This window comes from Ammospiza caudacuta, chromosome 1 (genome assembly GCF_027887145.1).
Source record: "Ammospiza caudacuta isolate bAmmCau1 chromosome 1, bAmmCau1.pri, whole genome shotgun sequence".
NCBI lineage: Eukaryota > Metazoa > Chordata > Aves > Passeriformes > Passerellidae > Ammospiza > Ammospiza caudacuta.
The window spans coordinates 121,756,174-121,778,078 of NC_080593.1; the positions used below are offsets into that span (position 1 = coordinate 121,756,174).

The following is a 21,905-nucleotide window of genomic DNA, read 5'->3' on the forward strand; positions in this document are numbered from 1 at the left end:
TGCCACCACATGGGAGTGAGGAAAAGGGGTCACTGCTGCAACTACAGACAGCTCAACTTCAGGTAAGCAGCATTCATTTCCTAACACACAGAGGTCATTAAAGAACTGACTTACCAAAACCATTTCCTTTGCAAGTACATTCTCAAGAGAGTCCTGTTAGAATAAGACTGATGATGAACCTTTGAGTGAGACTGAGGATCGCCTCGAGACAACGCACTGAACAGTCCTAGCACTTACTACAGGTATTTAAAACCATCATCTGGTGTGGGCAAGTTGGCAGTTTTACAACTTGAGCTCAGGAAAATGCCACAGTAGTGGCTATTCCTTATTTCAGAATCTCCCTTTCATCAATACAGTCTGTAAAAAAATGTCCAACACCATACTCTCACCCTCATATGTAACAAGCATTTTTCAGATGTCTCGCTATCTTTGAGAAAAGGAAAATAAAATCTGACTTAATTCTACCCTACTTCACTTCTTACACTTGTTAAAGCATTAAATAATGTTTCTTACTCTCCACTACCATTTCCTAAGATATTCTTGTGAAAAGAGGCTGAGAGCTGGTGTGTGTCTATAGCATGAGCTATGGGATCACCAAAGGACTCCATTAAGAGTTCCTTCTTAGGAGGCACTTCCCAGACACATTAGGAAACAAGGTGGCAGAAGGTACTTCACCTGTTTGTCAAGGATTCATAAACTGCCATAAAATGACGTATATTAACAAAATACAGCTGAATGAGTGAAAAAATTTAAATTACACACTTGATTATGGATAACAGGACTCTGCTCCTTAAAGCAGTATCACACGAGTTTCTCAAGGGCCACCAAAAGGTGATAAAAAGAAAAATGGATTGTTAAGTTCTTCAGGTGGTCAAAAGCTTCTCTACCAGAGGTAGGTAGTAAGGTACTTTCTATTCTTTTTCTAAAGTCAAAAGAATGGTTGAACCTTTTTAGGTCATGTTTTCGGTAAGCTTCTACTTTCTGCACAGCCATTTAAATTACAAGTACATTTTGTGGTAAAATTTTAATCTACTAAAATATAAATGTGCACAAAAGAAAAACAATTAAGCTTCATCTGCAAAATATATTAAAGCTGCCAATATAAAGTGCACACATGAAAAATTAAGCCTGTAAAAATATATAATGAAAGACATCTGGCACAAATGTCAGCCTTCACATGCTTGTTTTGTCAGCTGTCAAATCATGGTAATATACAATGGTAAAAGGCACACTGACAGCAACATTCCTGGTATTTTAAAGAACAATCATAAAATGCATGCATCTGCATTGCTACCAAAGTAATTGAACAGGGCTGGTGGTCCATAGAAAAATATTCATGCTTAATGCTTCTGAATCTCAAATGAAACTCTGTCTCAAGTATTTCTTTTCCACACAAGGCTTTTTGAAATAGTTACCTGGAGTTATTGCATGCCTTAAAAGCTATTGTAGGTAAATACTGTTCCTAAGCAGCAAATGACATGGGGTCAAGGAATGCTTGCTATTCATTGTATACTTACCTTTGTCAATAAGAAAAATATTTTAAAAACATATGCAAGAGGGACAAAAAATTCCTCCCAATAACTCCCTGCTTGACTCCATCTCAAAGAGTTAAATGTTTTGGTATATCCTGCTGATTTAAAAAAACAATGTTTTTCATTTACATCAAACACAAATTCCAGTTATACTTTGTACTTGAGCACATGAAGCACTAAAACCTCAGGATGTGGTCCCACTACCATCTTATAGTCCATACAGACTAACAAGAAGTTGGAAGTAAACTGAAAATATTATATCAATATAAGTTTTGAACTTAATTTGTTTCTTTATAAAATAATGATTGAGAGCAATCATTTGTACCATGGGACAAAAAGGAAAGCTGTGCAAGATTATGCTACCTAGCTGAAGATTTTATATATCATTATAGTCATCATCTCCTGGAAACCAAAGGAGCAGCAGTAAGAGTTAGTCATAAAGACTCCAACCTAGCTTCCTGTTAAATATATAATCATGTTGCAACGAAAACACATTACTTTTAAATAACCATTCCTTTCTAAGTATGCCTGAATTTTTTCTGCTGTAGTCAGGTAGCTAAATCAGGTCTGCATTTATTCACATACCAAGCACACTGTGACAATTTATTTAAATGTGGAGGAAGGTGAATGAAGAAAGTTTTCACTAGAAACTAAGTTTACAGTTCAGTTGTTGGGATCCTTTTAATTTGCAAAGTTAATTCCTGCCTTGATGTTATGAAGTAGAAAAGCTTTAGTCTCTCTGAAAATTACTTTCAAGACAGAAGAGGAGACAGGTGAGACTTAAGGGATAAAACTATGACTTGGCTTTCATGGACACTGCAGCAGGCACTGGATTTGGTGAATCCCAGTGGAAGTGATGGGCTTTCCTAACCCCAGTAGGAAAATTTTATTAGGTGTCATTTTATAGTGTAAATTGAAGCAAAGTCTTCCAACTACTGAAATTCAGAAACAATGAAGCGTAGGCTAAAACTGGCTGAAGTACAGCTGGCCTCACCAGGAGTATCACACCTGGCCAAGGGCATCCTCTACCACACAGAAATCTGATGTGCACAAAAGTGGCCAGTAACAGCTGGAGTTTGTGACACCTGCCTCTTCTATGCTGCCATGCAAAGGACTTTTCCCCTCAATCGTTTTACTGAGTAACACTTAGTACAGACTAACTGCATAAATCTCAATCTCATCCGAACAGCAACTGAGCACATAAGAAAAGTTCTCACAGTGGTGTAAGCCTACAATCACTTGTGGTAAAAGATATACATATATACACCTCACTCTTTTCAGTAAGTTTTTGTTATCACCAAGACTATTAAAATGAAGCTTTCCACATGAGCAGCAGCTCAGTGAAATACTACTGCAACTTCAAATGCTTTCTGCATAATATCAAATACCACCAAGGTATTTAATCAGATTGATTATCTGAGGCTGAAACAAACAACTTGCAGCACTGACAGTCAAAATCATTATGGTAGATGTGGGGAAGGACAAATGAAGGCCTGTACTGATCCACTGCCAGAGAACACTGCAAATTTTCTTTCTGCCTCTACCTTGAAAATCAAGAGACTGAGGAAAAAGGATGTTAAGACATGACATTTTGGCTAATTCAAAGATGAAAATCAAGACTAGAGCTATCAGCAGTAACTTTAATTTTGTGCAATGAAACTAACTTGCATATTTAACCTGAATTTCTCAGTGTATGGAGTTTTTCACACTTTTCTATAAAGAAAGGGAGGTGTACATTTTAAATATCCATATACATTGTAGAAGATTATACTAATACTGTACCTGTCTTTTTCAACAGATTTTGAAGCACATAAAACAGTGTCTTCCTATAACTTATCATCTGATTTTTAATCTAAGGAGTCCTAAACCTCATAATCCCTCTGCTGCAAGAAAAGGTGTTTCAATTCCCAGGTGACAAGCAGAGACTAAGGAGCATGAAAATTTAGCTTGACAAAGATGAACTTGACTGACTTTGTGCCCTCAGCCAGCCCTAATTTTGCTCTCCCATAATGCTTTTCTGATGCCACACGAGGGCTGTCAACAGGTAAGGTCCTTCTCTCACTAACAGGATGACAGTCATATACCTGATGCCGTAATTTCTGATACCCTGCAGAAGCACAGTTCCTTTGGGGCAGTGGAAGGGCAAACACACACACACACTATCCCACAAGCACACACAAACATGTTTTATCTCAGCCGTGATCACATGGGTTTCACTTCCTTCAGAAACCAGACGAAAAAGGATGAAGGCAGAGAAGATACATAAATACACAACTACCAGATTCATTTATTCTCACACCTTTTTTATCGCTCTCCTGCTCACTTCCTCAGTAATTTTTGGTAAGCTTTCCCTGTTACATTGTACCAATCATCAAAGAGAAGCTTGGGAAATATTCGGGCATCCATGTAATTCTTGTAAAAACACTAGGAAGTATAATCCTCTCAAAACAAGGATCCTAGGGAACTAGGGAAGCAGTATTTTGGCTTTCTACCAACCATTTCACAGCAAAGGTAATTAGTAAGTTATATACCACTGGAACCAACACCAGCACAAATCCAGCTTCCCTCACTGCTTGCTCCCTCTTCTAATGATGCCAAGATTGTGACAGGCTTACTTAACATGGTTATTGTTTCCAGTTTCAAACCCTTATACTTAATTAAGTTTGAGTTCTAGATGATCTGTCTTAAGCAGCCAAACAAACCAAAAATACTCCAACTCCATTACCTCACCTTTTACCCCCTCACTACAGCAACAATGCATCAGAAATAACTTCAGAAGGATTTCATTTGTGTTGAAGAGCTAGGATTTGGTAAGTGCATGCAATAAGCCACTTTCAAAATAAATTACACAGCATAACATATGTTTCAGTGACAGTAAGCACCCAAATTCTGGTCAGTCTTTTAATATCAAAAGAACATTATGCATCAGGAGCAGAAGTCTGTGACAGAAGTCATCTGAAAAAACAACTAGATGAGTAATAAGTTGCATTTCATGCATATTCGGTACAGTCTTCCATCACCTGACAAACTGGAAGAGCTGGCTCTCTGTCTCTTGCACAAAAAGCTCTTGCCTTTTGGGATCAAAAAGCATCAGATATTTGCAAATCCTTTAAAAGTTTTATATAATACATAATCACACGTACACCCCCATCCTAAAGGAATTCCACGATTTCCGTTCAAATGCTGAAAAGATTGGGAAGAGCTGAAAAGACTGAGACAGTGATCAGCATCTCAATACTCCTTTCAAGAGCCAACAGGAAATGATAACCAATGAAAAACTCCAAATATTATTAATACAGGAAAATATGTCCAGCTTTGACAACCAAAGCAGTCATGGAATAAACACTTCCATCTTCAGTAGCTGCTAAAACAAACACTCTTTTACAGGCTTTGACAGAGAACAGAATTCATTTCCCCTTTACAGCTGCAGTGTTTCAAAGTCAGTTCAACATCAATGTGACAGCCTTACTTGTGAGAGCTCAGACATTTACTGTATTATCTTAGCTGGACATGAGCAGAAAGCAGAGACTGTGAAGGCAGAGAAGGCAGGGGGGAGAGAGGGAAATCAAGATTGTTTTTCTTAAACGCCTTATGAAGTGTTCATCTTAGTTTTTGCCAGAGAGTTATTTTTCTTGTCCATTTATTCTGCATTTAAAGACTCAACTAATACAAACACAGCACAGATCTGGAAGGCAAAAAGTTCACTAGGATGGAGCTTGTTTGCACAGATACTACTGAGCTACCAACTTCTCACTCTGTCATAGTGTGCCTCTACAAATGAAACCCAGTTGACCGAGCCATTATCAATACTTACAAATTAAACCATCTCACTTGCTGCTAGTCATCACCCTACTGATTTTCTCATTAATATCTACAAGATACAGTTTAGTCTCTCATCCTAATTTCTGCAATTGACTTTCTGCACAACCCCTACCTCACAAGACCATTGTGAACCTTAACATATATTAATTTCACACAGAGAAGCAAGCATGCTAAGCACTTAATAGTAAGCAGTTAGGAATATTGGCCAGATGTCAAACCAACTCTAACAATGGCACAGGCCACTAAATTGAGGATCATGAACTAAGATTAGACACTAAATAACTGTAGTAGCCATTTGCAAATTGAGGTTCTGTGGAAAGCTGGCTGCTCACATGATTATGGTCCTGTCTACTTCCAGGTGTTCAATTACATTAAATGAAATTAAAAATACATCAATACATGTTCTTACTACGGGTTTCACATGAAAGCAGTTGTTGCCATTGGGGGAAATGCTGTGATCACAAAGAGAAAATGTCTTATAAATTACTTACATAAATGGTTTGCTGTGTGACTAGTTCTTTCATGACAAATGATACCTACAATATTGAAAAGTTTTCCATTTGGATTCCATATTTATCACTTCTCTGTGCATGCTATAAGCAAGCGTAAAAAAAAAAAGAAAAATCTGCATTTCTTCTTTTATTCTTAGTGGTGTTTTGTACACAAATACTGAAGAAAAGGCACATCTGAAATACAGCTTAAACTACAGATCTACTGTTAAAAATAAAATGGAGAGAAAACAGTAGCTAGCAAAAACAAACCGCTGTCACATGAAACTGTGAGTCTGTGTAAATTATGTTATTACGTGGTAGTCTTTTTTTCTTCTTTGAGCCGAGTCGGAATTTTAGAGCAAGCCTGAGGATTTGTGGCCATTTCCTTTGGCAAAACATGTAACCTTATATTCAGGAAATCTCAGCTAATCAGAGTTTGAGCCACCTTTCACCTTCTGAAGGGTTACTTCAGTTAAGGAGAAGAGAAACCAAGATGGACTTCATCTGTCAATAATAAAATCACTCTTCTTCACTCTTCATAAGAGCCCAAATCTGAGGATTTCTATTTTACAGTAATACTTTGAAGTTTCTGTCTGGCCATTGACTGACTCCCCACACTCCCCTAGACACTCTGGTTAATATTTCTCCCCTAGGATAAAAACAAGAGAAGCAAATAAAACCCTCCCTAACAAAAGCGTTTTCACCTGTGCTTCTCTAAGCCCCCCTCTTCCCCAAAAGCTCCAATGAGTGACCTCCAGGGAATGCTGCCCAAGCCACACTCAGGAGATGAGCTGGCCTGTAACTGCCTAAAACAGAGAGATGGTGTGTTTTGATTTAACCATTTGCTTGTTAAATCTTAGTGTTTGGAGGGCTGCAGAGGCTTTTTGGTGCTGTGCTGCTGCACTCTCCCCGCTCCAGCACCACTATTTTTAGTAACCAGCAAATGGGAGCCTGTAGGACCTCTCCTATCACCAGAAAGCTATCCAGCTTGAAGTGGACAAGCAGCCCAGCTCATGCATGCTAGCAATTTAGCAGATACAGGCTTGCAAGCCCAGCCCTGCCTGCTTCTGCTGCAACTAGCACTTCATTACATCCATTTTAATGCAGGAGAGGCCTTTTTTTTTTTCCTTTTGTAAACAAACCTTTGATCAGAATACTGTAAAATAAACATGTGTCCTTTCTCTCTTTATTAACCTTACTGCACGATGTTAGTTACATATGTGTCAGCTCTTAGAGAGCACAAAAAAACTCTCATATCCTAAAAAAATTCCCTTCCCCTACATGTGTACAAAACTGATTATCATGCTGTTTTACCTAGTATTTCTTCCCAAAGTTGAAAATCCTCAGATTTGGTCAAAACTGCAATTTCCATATCAATTACCAACTTCAGAAACATGATACAAAACACTGAAATACAATTAAAAATTTATTTCAAATTGATACGTATCTAACTGCAGCATAACAAATATAGCTACATTCCTTTTAAAAAGGAACAAAAATTCGCAGAAGCAACAGTAAGTAAATTCTGTTAAATATGCAATTTGAGCTATGTATAGAGCCAGTTACTCAAATCAGAAATCTTAAGTGAAATCCAGGCACGTGGTGTGTGGCAATGGAAAGTTCTGTAGGACAGGCTACACTCAGAACAGTGCTGGAGCCAAGTCCACGACTCATGTCAAAACTGATGTCAAAAAGTCTTGTGAATTTTCTCAGTATAAGCAAGGCACACTGCACAGCTTGTCTCCATTCAATATTCCTCATTGTTAAAAATGATGCATTATGCTAAGATTTCATTGTCTTAATTTATATCCTGTAACATCACAAACTAGAGATATTTTTTAAAAATTCAACTTAACTTGTAAGACAGAGAAGTAAGCTGGGATATGACTAGTTCTGTTATGACTTCTAAAGGTGAAGTGTGGCTGAAAAAAATGTAACAGCAACATGTACCAAATTTCCAATATAAAATACTGAAAAGTAAAATGTTAGAGTGAATTAATTTTTAACTGAAAATCCCCTGCTTTTACTCCCCCAAATTCAAGTTACTAAATAACTGCCAAATACTCCCTTCATGTATGACACAGCATAAAACAGTTGAGTACTTGTATTTCAGTAATTTGAAAATTAATTTTAAATGTTTTGGCAGGATAAACTTTACATGCATAAACTTGCAAAATATACAAGCTGCTTCTTTATCTACTTATAAAAAGCAGAACTCCCTTCAGTTCCAGTCATGTGAATTATATTTCATAATCAATTTTATTATGAAAAAAATACAGATTCTTCCTGTTGGGGCACAAAACATTTATGCAAATAGAAGAAACACAAAACAAAAACTTCTCCATGCGTAAATAACACTGAAGACAAAACAAACAGTAAAACCCTAACCCCAACTCCCCCCCAGTTAAAGAAGACATTTCCTCCTTATCCCTCAATTATATTAATCTCCCATTAGAAAGCTGATGGTCAGCAAAAAAACCCATAACAAAAAAAAAACCAAAACAAAACAAAAAAAAAACCACCAAAACAAAAAACCCCAACAACAAACCCCCCAAAAAACCCAACAAAACCAAAAACCAAACAACTACTAAAAAAAAAAAAAAAAAAAAAAACAAACAAAAACAAACATTTATCACCACCCTACAATTTCAACCTTAAGTTAGATCTTAAAAATAAGCCCCATTCATACAAGACCTTAGTCATCAGGTCACAATCCCAATTTAAAACATCAAATTTTCCCTTTTGGTTCCATTATAAGGTGATAGCTAGCACCTCTAGTAATTTAAAGACATCCCATTTTCCTTGAGGTTAACCAGACAGCAAATCAAATAATCCCACAGAGGATTCAGAACAGGCTTGACCCATTATCGAAGTGTTAAATTAGAATTTCAAAGAGTAACTCTATAGTCACCCTTCACAGGGATAATTTTTAATTCTTCTCCTGTGAAATGTGAAGTTAAGTCAATACTTGGTGTTTTATCTCATAACAAAAGCAGACAAAAATACTGCTAACTCAAAACAATCTAGGTTGATTCTTGTTTAACAAGACAGCAAAAGGCCACTGCTTCAATGTTTTAATAGGCAAGTTCTCTCTAGCATTTTTTTACAATTTCAGTATTAATTCACATTGGTAGAGAGAAGTAGGCATTTTATTTACATTTTATGAAATTAAATACATAAATATATTTATTTTCTCAACACAATCCACAAATGCCAATGAATCTGAATTTTGCGTATGGAGAAAATAATGAGGATTGACCCCATTTTACAGCTAAGAAAATGAGGAACTTAAGCTCAAGTGATTTGTTTAGTACACTTCTGGCAAACCTAGCACTGAAGAATAAGCCCCTGGCTCTCTAGCACAAGGTCTATCCCTGCTGTTGTCTATGTAAGTTCATTCCCATGGGTAACATTATAGTAAAACTTCAATCACATGCAGAGGCAAATATTCCAAGTCCCCAAATTCTAAAAAAAACGTTCTTGCCACCTTATGTAAACTATTGGTGGAATTAAAAAAAAAAAACAGCTGTCAACAATATGTTCAATTTTTGTAGCTGACCCTCAGCCAACCTAAATAAATCATTTTAGCTGCCTGCTCAACACAAAAGCAGAAGCTTAGCACAGCAAGAACCACAGAACCCATCACCAGCATGGTGTAAGAGTGGCTGGTATCACCTGGTATCCTAAACAAATCAACAATTCAGAACTAAAAACTGATACTGCAACCATTACAAATTACAACATAGAAAAAAAAACACAAAACCCCCCCACATTTTTAATTATTAAAATATGCAATAAAAAGTCTCATGTTGTTGCAGATTTATTCTCCTCCTCAAGACATAGTCTGTGTAAGAAAATACCAGTTCCCTTTTACTGATTTCCTTCCCTGCCAGTGGTAAGCAAAATCATTTAAAAACCAATAAAACACAATGTTGTCTTTACATTCAGCTAATGCAAGTGAAATATTAGCAGAAGCAGGCTTAACCTAATATTGGATTTTACATTTTCATCTTTCCTGTACTGCCAGTTAGCTCAAACTTTCTGCAAGAAACCTTATTTCCCTTCTCAGAATCTCATCTCTTAAAAAAAGTCCCTACTCCCCTGAGGAAATTCTAAGGGCAGGGTCACAGCCGTCCTTTCTCAGCTTCCGCAATACAACTTGAGTAGAAATTATTTACACAAGTGTAACAGAACTGAGTACAGCTCATTTATGAAGAAGTTACCACTATGCTTATACAGCAATATTTCCACAAAATCAGAACAGTAAGACAGTCTCCAAATCATGTCAACAGCAAGAAAAGTTATAGCTTATGGCCCTTCCCACCATAACACAAAGTACTTCCTAGTGGGTTTAAATTTTTAAGAGTTCAATTCTACCACTGCTGGCCACTTTCTACATAGTTCACATTTTTACTCCTCAATTGCTCTGAGATATCTAAATAGGTCTCATTTTGATCTTTTCAGGTTTTCAAAAATTCATCAGTTTTACACAAGAAAATACCTCTCACTGACCTTAGCAACAGATTTGGAAAGAAAACATGGCATAAGCAGTGGCAACCACGTGAAACTTTAATTGTATTACATCTTTGTAGTCAAATGCATCCATTTAATTATCGACAATCATACATCTGATACAAGGAGCAGAACTGTGTCTATAATGAATTTTTTATTTCAGCCACTGAACAGAAAAAAACACATTTTAAAACTGTTACAAGTTGTGCAAATAGTCAATTCACCAGGAAAAAATGCCCTTGTTTCAGACAGCTTACTGCACGTCGAAGTAGGGTAAGCTATTCAAAGCATTAAGAACATCCACAAGGGGATGTAATTGCTAAATATATCTGTGAATGTATACCTTAGCTTCCTTTGCAATACCTTCTCTGAGAAGAAAACCTTATGGGTAGCAGATAAATAAATTCCATCTATGAAAGTAGGCATGAGAAGAAACTACTGCCCTTTACTGTAGGACACATGAAACAGATAGGATGCTCATCTCCAATGTAGGAAAATCACTTTTCTGACAAAGTATTTACACACCAGTAAAAAAGCAGAGCTATTCCAGAGGCAGCAAAGCTCAGCTCAGAAACACTGAGCAGCCCAGAGAAAGCAGCCATCTCCTGAGAGGAAGGAGACCCAGAAGCCAATCTCTGCTCTGAATCAGGAGCAGTTCCCTCCTCCATCTTGCTGAGCACCCAGATCCCAGTGCTCAGAAGGCAGAGGCCGGCTGCTATCGGCCCTGCAGCCTCTCCCTGCCTCAGCAAAGATGGCTGCAGCCCCAGTGCCAGGCCTGCTGCTGCATTTGCAGCCACAGCCCCCGCAGCCATCCCGGGTGAAGCAGGTGACACTCTGGGCCACAGCTGTAAACACTGGCCACTAGCTCGTCCCCAGCCTGGCACAATGGGGAGAGGCAGGGCCACCCTGGGCCCAGGAGCGGCCAGGGAGCAGGGAGCCATCTGACCCATCAGCTGGCCCTGTACCAGGGCACAGGCTGCGCCACTGAGATGGTGGCCATGCAAGGGACCTCTCCTTGCACCTCGCAGCAGCTCCCACTCAGAGCTGTACCCACAGCCACACAGGTGCCTTTCCTGTGGCTTACTGACTGTTGAGTCTTGCTGTGACTCTAGCCTTGAAATCCAAAACTTCATTTCAGAATTACCTAAGTGAGCCATTACAGCATTTCTGATTAGCAGGGACTTTCACCCCCTTCCTCAATGAAGCTACTTATGAAATTCCAGCCAACTCATTAACAGCTTTACGCTAGCCAAAAATAAATTTTCAGTAAGCAATTCCCCCTCAAAATACACACACACAAGTAAGTTCAACTCTCTAGAAAGAGTCTCACAATCATGGATCAAGTTGTCCTGACACAAAACATGGGACTATCCCAAAGCTTTATGAGATTGTATCAGAAGACCACAAACCAGTTTTCCTGGAAGCTGGGGGCAGAAGGAAATAGCTCCTCAGAAACCAAATGATGAAGCAAATAAGAGGGCGAGTAAGTAAGATGCAACTTTGATAACTACTGTTACTGGAATCAAGCTCAGCAGCAGCAGGCTGCTAGGTTTTTTTCCCCTTTAAGTGCCCACAATACCTAAAACAGGACCAGAGCATCATATGCATGGTTCCATGCCTGTATTCAAAAATAAGTACATACTATTGTGAAACATATGTTCTATATACAAAGCACATTTGGCACGAACCAACCAAGGCTGAAAATTAATAGAACAAATCTATTTAACCATTTAGGTTGTGGCACACAGCCTGTGGTGTACAGCAGTGGTGGTAGCATGGTTGGGGTGTGACAGTGGTGGAACAGCAGGTGATATCTCATATAAGATGGCCTGGTTTGGGGTAGTTTGGGTTTGGGGGTTTTTTTGGCTTCTGTAGATTTGTATTGAGTATGTTTTAAGTGTGGCAACAAGAGTGTTATACAATATGACTTGCTAGTATTGGTTCCTCAAATATTTCAATGTTGCTGTAGTAGGCTGACCATAGTCGGATGCCAGACACCCACCCAAGACCTCTCTCATGCCCTTCTGCAGATGGACAGGGGAGAGAAAGTATGACAATGAGTTCATTAGTTGAGATAAGGACTGGGAAGGATCACCCACCAAACACCATCACAGGCAAAACAAGTTAGAATCAGAGATATTAACTGAATTTATTGCTAAGAAAATCAGAGAAGCATAATGAGAAGTAAAATAAAACCTTAAATACACTTTCCCCTCCCCCCTCCTTCCTTCCTTCCTTCCCAGCTCTGCTTTCTCCCCCATCAGTGCAGGAGGAGACAGAATAGGGGTTATGGTCAGGTCATCGCCTGTTGTCTCTGCCACTATTTCGGAAGTGGAGTCCTTCCCCTGCTCCAACACGGGGTCCCTCCCATGGAAGACAGTTCTCCAAGAACTCCTCTAAAGTGAGCCCATCTCAGGAGCAACAACTCTCTACAAACCGCTGCAATCTGAGTCCATCCCATGGGCAATAGCCTTCCCCAGACTGCTGCAGTTTAGGTCACGCTTCCATGGGGTGCAGTCCTTCAAGAACAGGCCGTTCCGCTGTGGGTCCTCCACAAGATCACAAGTCCTACCAAAAACCTGCTCTAGCATGGGCTCCTCTCTCCATAGGTTTTCAAGTCCCTGTCAGGACCCTGCTCCAGCATGGGCCTCCCACAGGGTCACAGTCTCCTCTCAGGCACCCCCTGCTCCAGTGTGGGGCTCCTCCACAGGCTGCAGGCAAATCCCTGCATTCCCATGGATCCCCATGGGCTGCAGGGGCACAGCTGCTTCACCATGGCCATCATGGGCTGCAGAGGGATCACAGCTCTGGTGCCTGGAGCACCTTCTGCTCCTCATTCTGCACTGACCTTCCTGTCTGCACACTTGTTCCTCTCACACATTCCCACGTTGCTCTTCTCTGTCCACAATTACAACTGCATAAGGATTCAAGGATTTCTTTTTCCTCTTCTGAAATGTTTTCTCAGAGGCATTACCACTACTCTGAACTGGCCCAGCCTTGACCAGTAGCAGGTCTGTCTTTGGCACTGCCAGGGGCTACTGGCAGAAGTGCCAGTAACTCCCTGAGCATACTCACTGCTGGACAAGGAGGAAGCTTCTCAAAGAATCTATCCATTACCAAAGCCTGGCCATGCAAACCCAATACAGCTGATCAAGAGCCTAGAACTTGGATATTGACAAAAGAGTAAGCTCATGAGGAAGGAAAGACTAAAATCACAGGGACAAGGAATATTTTAAACATTAGTAGTCATGCATCAAGCTCTATGTGCCATCAGCTGCAGATAAACCCTATTCCACCACAGGATACATTCTGGAAGTTACATACTGTAACTCGAGACAGAAAAAGTTTTACACAAGTCTGTTCAGCAGGACTAAGCAATAAAAACACAGTTAACCAGGATCTGTGAAGAGAAGCCAAGCAAAAAACCACATCTGAAAACTGAAAGGCCATAAAAATTAACCCAAGTGAAATTTCATGTGTTGGCCACCTACTTTTAGAGAAATGTGGATGGTTTTATCCCATTTTAAAATACTGTTATAAACTGCGTCACCACACAGTAGTTTCAAGCTCACAACCAGAAGAGAGAAATGTAGGTGATGTCTCACTCTCTTAAAGCAGTAAAATAGGCAACTGGAGATTGAAGGACAAAAGAATCCAAGGCAAAAAGGGATCTTCAATTCTATGTGTTACTCATAAGGATAATGTTTTAAAGTTTAAGTGAGAACATTCAAATACGAGCTAAGAAAAACACGCTGAAAAAAATCTCAATAGAAACATTTTAATTCCTCCTGACACTACTACAGCTTCCCTCAAGGAAAAACCAAATTGTAATATCTACTATAAAACTAATTCTTTTCTCAATTCTAATTCTAAATATTCCTAGTTTGCTTATTGTTGTCATTTTGAAAGATACAGAGTCTGGTGTACAGAGAATGCTGTAGTTTATTGATTTGGGATTACTGAAGGAAGAAAAGTACTGATAATGAAAAAAAGGCAAGAATCTAGAGCATAAAAACAGATGTTGGAATAGGAGAACAGAGCATATTCTTCATTTATCATGGACACAGTTGCAAAAAAAGTTTTAGCAACACATTTACACACATACTGTAACAAATACTGTGTAAAGAAGAGTGCCAGTACCCTTTTTACAGTTGTGGTGAGATGACTAGAGGAGGCTTCTGTAACATATTTGAATAGTTAAAGCCCTGCACAATGATACTGTAATACTCACCAATATTTCTAAATCATTTTCATAATACTGAACTTCTGTGATTTATTTAGGACCTTTCATCTGATTTTTTCAACATCAAAAAGTTTGTTTTAAAAAGAAAACCTGTAATTTCTTGGCAGTACAGTTAATATAAAAGCAAATTAATGAGAGAGAAACACATTGTACAAGACTTTATATTATAATCATCTACACATTTCCTTACCATTACAGCAGATAAGTCTTCTGAGCCTAACATCCCCACATTGTGGTATTAGAAAAATTCACCCACTTTAATATATACAAATATCCGTGAACCGCAAAGCATTGTACTCTAATGCTGTCAAATAAACAGACTACTGGAATTCAATTTCCAGAAAGCCAAGGCAAAATCTACTGGCCTTCATCTGAAACACCAGTACCATTTCCAAGCCCTGTATTTAATTAATACTATTTACTGTCAAGAGCCAAGCCATGTAAATATTTCACTCTTCCCAATTCAGGGACTAAAGGCAGGCCCAGAGGAAAATCTGCCCAAGTAAATGCATCTCATCTTCTTTGATGATGCAAGTGCTCAGTTGTCCTGTTCTTGACCCCTCTAGAATTCTGAGGCTCCAATAGTGGTGATACAATGTCATCAATCTATATATAAAATATACATTGATTTTCCACAGATGATAATGACAGCTATTTCTTCTGCTAATGCTAATACAGTATAATTTTGTCCATATAAAAAGGTTCCTATCAAGGTAAGAAATGAAAAATCTTAGCAAAGTCCATTACAAAGTCAAAACCAATATTTAAGAAGTGAATAAAATCAAGTTAGCAATCCCATTTCCTAAATATTTTTTATTTATCTCACTGAAACTGCAATGTTCAAAATAATCTTCCAGGATATAACTACATACAAAAGGCAAGCTTCAATCAATTGAATGAGCATTTTCAACAGTCCTGGATATATATTAAGTTTGGTTCCATCAATGCAGTAAAAAGTTCACTGACAGAGCACTCCATTTAAATCCATTTACAGTAGTTAATGAGTTTTACATATATAAGAATAGTTTAATCCACCTTTAGAATGAATTTGAACACTGTGGCCTCAAAACTATGAAAGTAGTTTAAAAGTATTTTCATTACTAACAAATCTAGTTCTGCTAGTTGCAAGCATAAGATTTCTCTCTACAGTACTCTAGATTTTAATGAAATTTAAAGGAAAGAAATGCAATATACTACATTTGTGTAAATTTCAACTTTTCCACAACATAATGTTTTTCATAAACTCCCAGTTCCAATTTTAGGGGAAAAAAGCTTTTAGGGGGCAATTGTGTAAAATCTCAGTAGATGCTCATTTCCTAATACTTCAGTTCTCATCGTACCACCCACACAGAACTTCACTCTCAGATTAGGAGTACCATTTTAACGCTGATTACATTAAATGCACCATAATCAAGCATCCACTTTTACAAGCATCTTCACAGGCAATTCATGTTAACTAATGTCACTACTGAACACAGAATAATCTTATCGCATTTCATGCAAGACAACTCCCCAGTTTTGAGGTCTAGCAATGAAAACACATTCCCTTTATTTATCACAAACCAATTCAACATAGATTAAGTATCCTTCACAGAGAAGACCAAATTCATTAAAGACTACACATACCAATATTTTATTTCAGTTATTTCAGAAACACAGATTCTGTGGGAATTAGGGTGCTCTGAACTGACTCCAGGGTTCTAGGTAAGCACCATTCCAGCCCTGCTTTACAAGCTCACAGAAGCTAGCCTTATTCAGGTCTGATAGTTGGAATCTACTCAAAGTTCCTCATTTGCATCCTTAAATTAATACCCAAGGCTTGTAAAACTTGTAAACTCTAAAAACTTGTTTCGATATAAGGCAATTTTATTTTCAGCATTGCACTTTATTTTCTGACAGCATTCCCTTTACACAAAGATGTATTAGGAGAACACAGTCAAAAATGAGACATTTGTCAGAATTTTCTGTATCTACTACAGCTGTAAACAACAAGCACTATAACTCAGAATAAAAAGACACACAAATATTTTCTATCACACTTGACACTAACTACAACACAAACGACAATGAAATCACTACAAAGTTAGATGGAAACAGACTCTCCAGATCAAGAGTGACAGAAAACTGAGATTTCTCTAATCTATGTTCTTTTTGCTGAGAAATATTCCTTACAAAGCAAACCACTTCATGAAAAAAGGAGAGAGAGATAAAAAAATGCTTTCTGACTGGTAACTTTTAGACTGGAAATTAAAACAGATTTTGTATGTGTTTGGGTTTTTTGCAAGTCTAAACTTATCATCATTCTAATTGCATCCCCTTTTTTGTGAGCACACAGCAGCTGCTACCCACTACCTCAACTAACATGAAAAATAGACCAAATAAGCTTTAACTAGTAGGTTCATTTTCCAAAATACTTGATACAGTGGCAAACAAGCTGAATGTGCACAATTTCAGTCAGAGTCGTGGTGCAGTCTCACAACATACAGTCCAAACCAACATTTATAATTCCACAAGCAACACTAGTCAAAAGCCAAGGCCCAGATTTCTTTAATGAGACTCCAACTGATGTATCCTTCCAACACTAGTATAATTTCAGATGGGTATACTGGTTAAAATAAACAGCTACAGCTCTTTGAACTTGCAACAGAGAAGGTGAGCATGCAAGTATGTCAAATAATAGGTCTGAAGCCCTCGACACTCAAAACTCCATAGAAAAACTTCCAAGGATTCAATGGAACCAAAATTTTAAACTATTCTTTGGCTTATGGAACCTACTTCTGCTGAACTGCCTATAATAGGAACACAGAGATAACCACACATTTTAAAGCAAATGGATCTTCTGAGTGAAAGCTACCACTCCGCTTCATCCTTGCCCTATATATCCTTTCATGACACCCATTTTTTTACAGTGGTTTATTAAAATGTCATCACCATAGATTTCATACACAAATATTCATGTAATTTTTGCTCTTAATAAAGGTTTTGAACTTATTAAACACAGAAACTGTGTTTCGGTCAGCATGTGTGAAGTTACCAGATTATTTTCTATCACTGTATCAACCAAATCTATAGTTCTGGTGCAGAATGTAGCAACACTAAGGAAAAGACAGGTTGTTTTTTTCCCTCCATATAAATTAATTAGGAAAAAAACCCAAGTAATTATATGGAAATTGCTTTTTATTTTCATATTTCGCTAATGCATTCTTTTTTTTAATCGAAAATTGAAATTGAGACAACTGAAAACAAACATATGATCAACCTGACAACAAAATTTCATGTTCTCTACAAAGAATCCTGGCAGCGACATTCTTCTCTTTATTACATACACCTAACTCATTCTGAGTGCTATTCACTAGGAAAACAATATTTTAGAGTATTTGCATTTTTTTAAACAATTTGCTTAAATGATTACAAAAGCAGATCATTATTGAGAAGACCTGCATAAGTACCTTATGATTATGCAGTCCAGGTAAGTAAATAAATAATAACTAATATGGTGTAAGTAATAAGTATAAATAAGTAATAACATTTCTGTGGCTAAGAATTTTCAAGTTAGTATAAAACAAAAACAAATTATTAACTAGAATTATGAACTTCATTGAATAGAATGAACTTCAGAGTGTTTTATCTGAACTGAAAAGAGCAAAGACAGAAAAAAGCACTGGAAAACTGCTTAACCTGTTTTATCATTCACTGATGCTATAAAATGAGTAAAGTTTAATGAAAAGCATTGTTAATTTTCAAAAACTGCTGAACATAATTAACAAAAGAGGAAATGATACTTGATGTGAGCTTACATAATTTTACCCATACTTGGTTGGCATTTTATAAACAGTCATCCCCCAAACAACTAAAAACTCTTTCAGCAGGCTCATTTCCCACCTCTATATTTAGTGTGCAAGCCTCAAAAATACATATTTCTGACCTTAATAAGTCACTCTATGTGTTAAAAGACAACATTTATTCATGAGTACACTGAAAAGGTTCTCACATAAAATCTCAAATGCGTATTTGTTGTAAAAGATTTATACCAAGTGAATATACTGATATATCAAACATACCTAAAATAAAACCACAGCATTTATATTCTACTTTCTTTCACTGCACTACCAAACTATTATTAGTCTGCATTTAAACAATCCGCAGGGGTCTCTTTTTCTAATTCTCAGTGGTATTATCCCTTCTTGAGAGCAGAGTTAAACAGGCACAGCACTGCCTGATGGAGTCGTAAGACAGTAATTCTTGAGCAACAAGCAGTTTAAGTCATCAGTGTCATTATACCAATTTCAACCCTCAATTTAAGTAATTTATTAGTGCACAGAGTTGGATGGAAAAGCTTATATTATTTCATAATCAACCTTTGCCATAAGACAGACCATAATCAGCACATCTGAAAAATGTCAATTTCTTAGTTACAGTATAAAACATCAAACAAACCTAATAAGAAAGAATATCACATGTTGATCCCTTCAGCCTTTCTCAGGAGAAAGTCCCATTCCTGGTCGTGGCACCAAAGGACCCTCTGCTTCCACAACCAGTCTCACCATCATTTTCAAAGTTTCCAAAATGTTAGTCTTTCCACTCAGCGTACAATATCCCATGTTACTTAAAACCAAGGTTTGTTCTGCCATATCCACACAATCAATTCACACATCTCACATCAAAGTCCCCAGTGAAGAAGATAAAACTGCAACACAATCCAATTAAATGCAATAGGATATAGACAACTCACCAAGACTCAGCGATGCAGACAATGATTTCTAGGGGCTGTGTATGCACTACTCAGATACATCTCAAGTATGCTAGGAACAAATTTGAGAGAAAAATATTAGTCTCTTTTTTTTTGGAGATGGGCATAGAAGAACAAAAATATGATGTTTAGCACATTGCCATTTTAAGCAAAACACAACGAGGGAAACGCAAACTTTGTGGAGCATTATCTGTGTTTCCAGACATAACTACAACCCCCTTCCAGTTGCACAATCACTCCAGTCACACAACTTCCTTTCTACCTGCTGCCGACTGCAAATTCACAGTGATAGCAGCTAAAATGTTTACATTAACTTACACAGTACACAGCCTCTATTTTCACTAAAGAATCTGTGAGAACTCTGAAAGTGCTTGGTTCCTTTTTTTGGTTGACTGCTTGATTTGACAGCACATTAGTTTCAAATCTCTAAAAAGGAGAAACTGGTGTTCTTTCAACCATTATTATAAGTTGCATGTACAGAAGTGTGTTTCTTCTCTCAGCCTCCACTTACAATACTCCTGACCCAAGTGACAAGCACCAGTGAACAGAAAGCCTTTCACTCATTTGGAGTCCCATAAAGCAGGAGAGTCCATAGAACAGAGGCTATACATTGCACAGCAAAATAATTCCTTCAAGGGAGAAGGAGTGTGCTACTGCCCACACAAATATTATACCTGAATTTCTGTTTGTAGGTCAGAGAGCACTTTATGACAAATGTATCCAAGCAAACCACCAAAGATGAGTTTTTTACTTTCCTATTCTGACAAACAAAAAGGCAGAACATAAAGCAAATGAGAACAAAAATAAAATGAAAGGTACACTACAAGAGTCATCAGCAAAAAACCCCACCATACACTAATGCCTCGAGAGTAGCAGAATTTAGAATCAACCTCTTTCTTTGCCATTTCTGCCTTCTTACAAAAACCTTCTTCAAACAAACTCTGCATAAGTTCTTTCAGTCACAGACAGGATACCACTACAGTAACAGACTATTTAAGGGCACCACTAACAAAGAAGTGTTCTTATATAAAACATACACACGGATGATAAGCCTACATTATTTCCTCAGGAATGTCCAAAAAGCACACAAGCTCTGTGGATCACAAACTCAGGGCTTTGAGTGGGTCCTTGTTGACAGAAAAAACCCATCTTGTCTTGGAATAAAATGTTAAGTAAGCTACTAGATCTTTTGGCAGTTCAGAGAGACACCAAAGAGAAGCCACAGTCTCAGCAGCACATGGGGACTGCAGCCCCAGCCCACAGTGGGGAGACCCCTTCCCCCAGGGAGCAGTAAACAGGAAACATTTCCCACTCATCTCCTGTCTTTTACCTGCTGGGCACCAGTGCATGAGTACTCTACCACCATTTTCTTTCTTTACAACTAAGGCGGCTGCTCACTTTTATTCCCCTGCTGTTCTCCCTATTTTTTGCATCCCACCTCCTGGTCTCTGTGGCCTCCAATACAGCTGCTCAAGGAGTCTGTACACAAATCATGTGGCTCCTGACCATTACAGTAGTTTCCACAAATGCCCACTGGAAAAGACAAGCTTTGCTGATTTTCATTTTTCTATTCACAAAACGCTTAACAATAATATTGTCTGAAAACAAAGACAATGCATTATAGCTTCACAGTAGAAGCACTACCTTCAAAACACAAAACCATGACTAACAAGACCTCTCTTCCCAAAATACCTCTTGAATTATACAGCAACTAGCGACAGGCTCATGCATTTGAATAGATGTATTACTAGTATATTTCTGGTACATTTCTCTAACTAAACTAGACTGTCAGTGAAGAAAAGAAGTGATGAACGTGAAGTTATGGACAACAAAATGATCTGCTAGTCCTTTGCCTTCCCTTCTCAAGCCCATTCTGGAGGCTGAAGAAGAAGCAAGTCAACTACCACCTATGCCTGTGCAAATTTACACCCAACCCACAATAATCAGGAGCTTCTTGGGAAGACCCTCAGAACTCAAGGGAACTACTCTTGCAAGAAGCCAGGTCTCACAGTGGCATAACTCTGTTAACAGTGGTGCACAAAGGCCCACATGAAGAGCAGATCACTGCCTCAAATAATACACAAATTATCAACATTACCTACAATATAAAAATGGAATGCACCACAGCCACACCTGCCATTTTCCAACACCACCATCCAATCCTCCATCCCACAAAGAATAAAAGAAAACTGCTTTAAAGGCCAAAAAACCTCAACTAAAAACAACTGATATGGAACAGAACAACACACTGTCTTCTGACTTGAGAACACTTTACATCTTTACTTTCCATTTGTGCACAGTCATTTCTTTCCCTTCTGGTCTCCACTCCAGGTACCCAAGGTGTGTTTACCTCTGTGGTGCAAAAAAACGCCATTGTGAACAAAACACACAACATCAATGCTACAAACTACAGTTAAAACTGAAAGAGAGTGGGAACTGCCACTTTCAGACACACTTGGAAGAGATCATCCACAGCATGCAAGCTTAGTGAGCATGAACTTGGTGAGCTTAGAGAGGCTTTTTCTCATCTACATTCAGTCTTCAGGTTCCATCAT

The 21,905-nt window shown here is 38.1% G+C and overlaps 1 protein-coding gene across 1 annotated transcript in view; it reads right to left on the reverse strand.

The window, feature by feature from the left end:
* Window positions 1–21,905, reverse strand: part of NCOA2 (nuclear receptor coactivator 2) — a 188,564-nt gene that overhangs the window by 159,501 nt on the left and 7,158 nt on the right. Inside the window, exon 2 of the mRNA XM_058822034.1 lies at window positions 19,333–19,402. The gene's annotated coding sequence lies outside the window, so the exon portion shown is untranslated. The remainder of the gene's footprint in view (window positions 1–19,332; window positions 19,403–21,905) is intronic.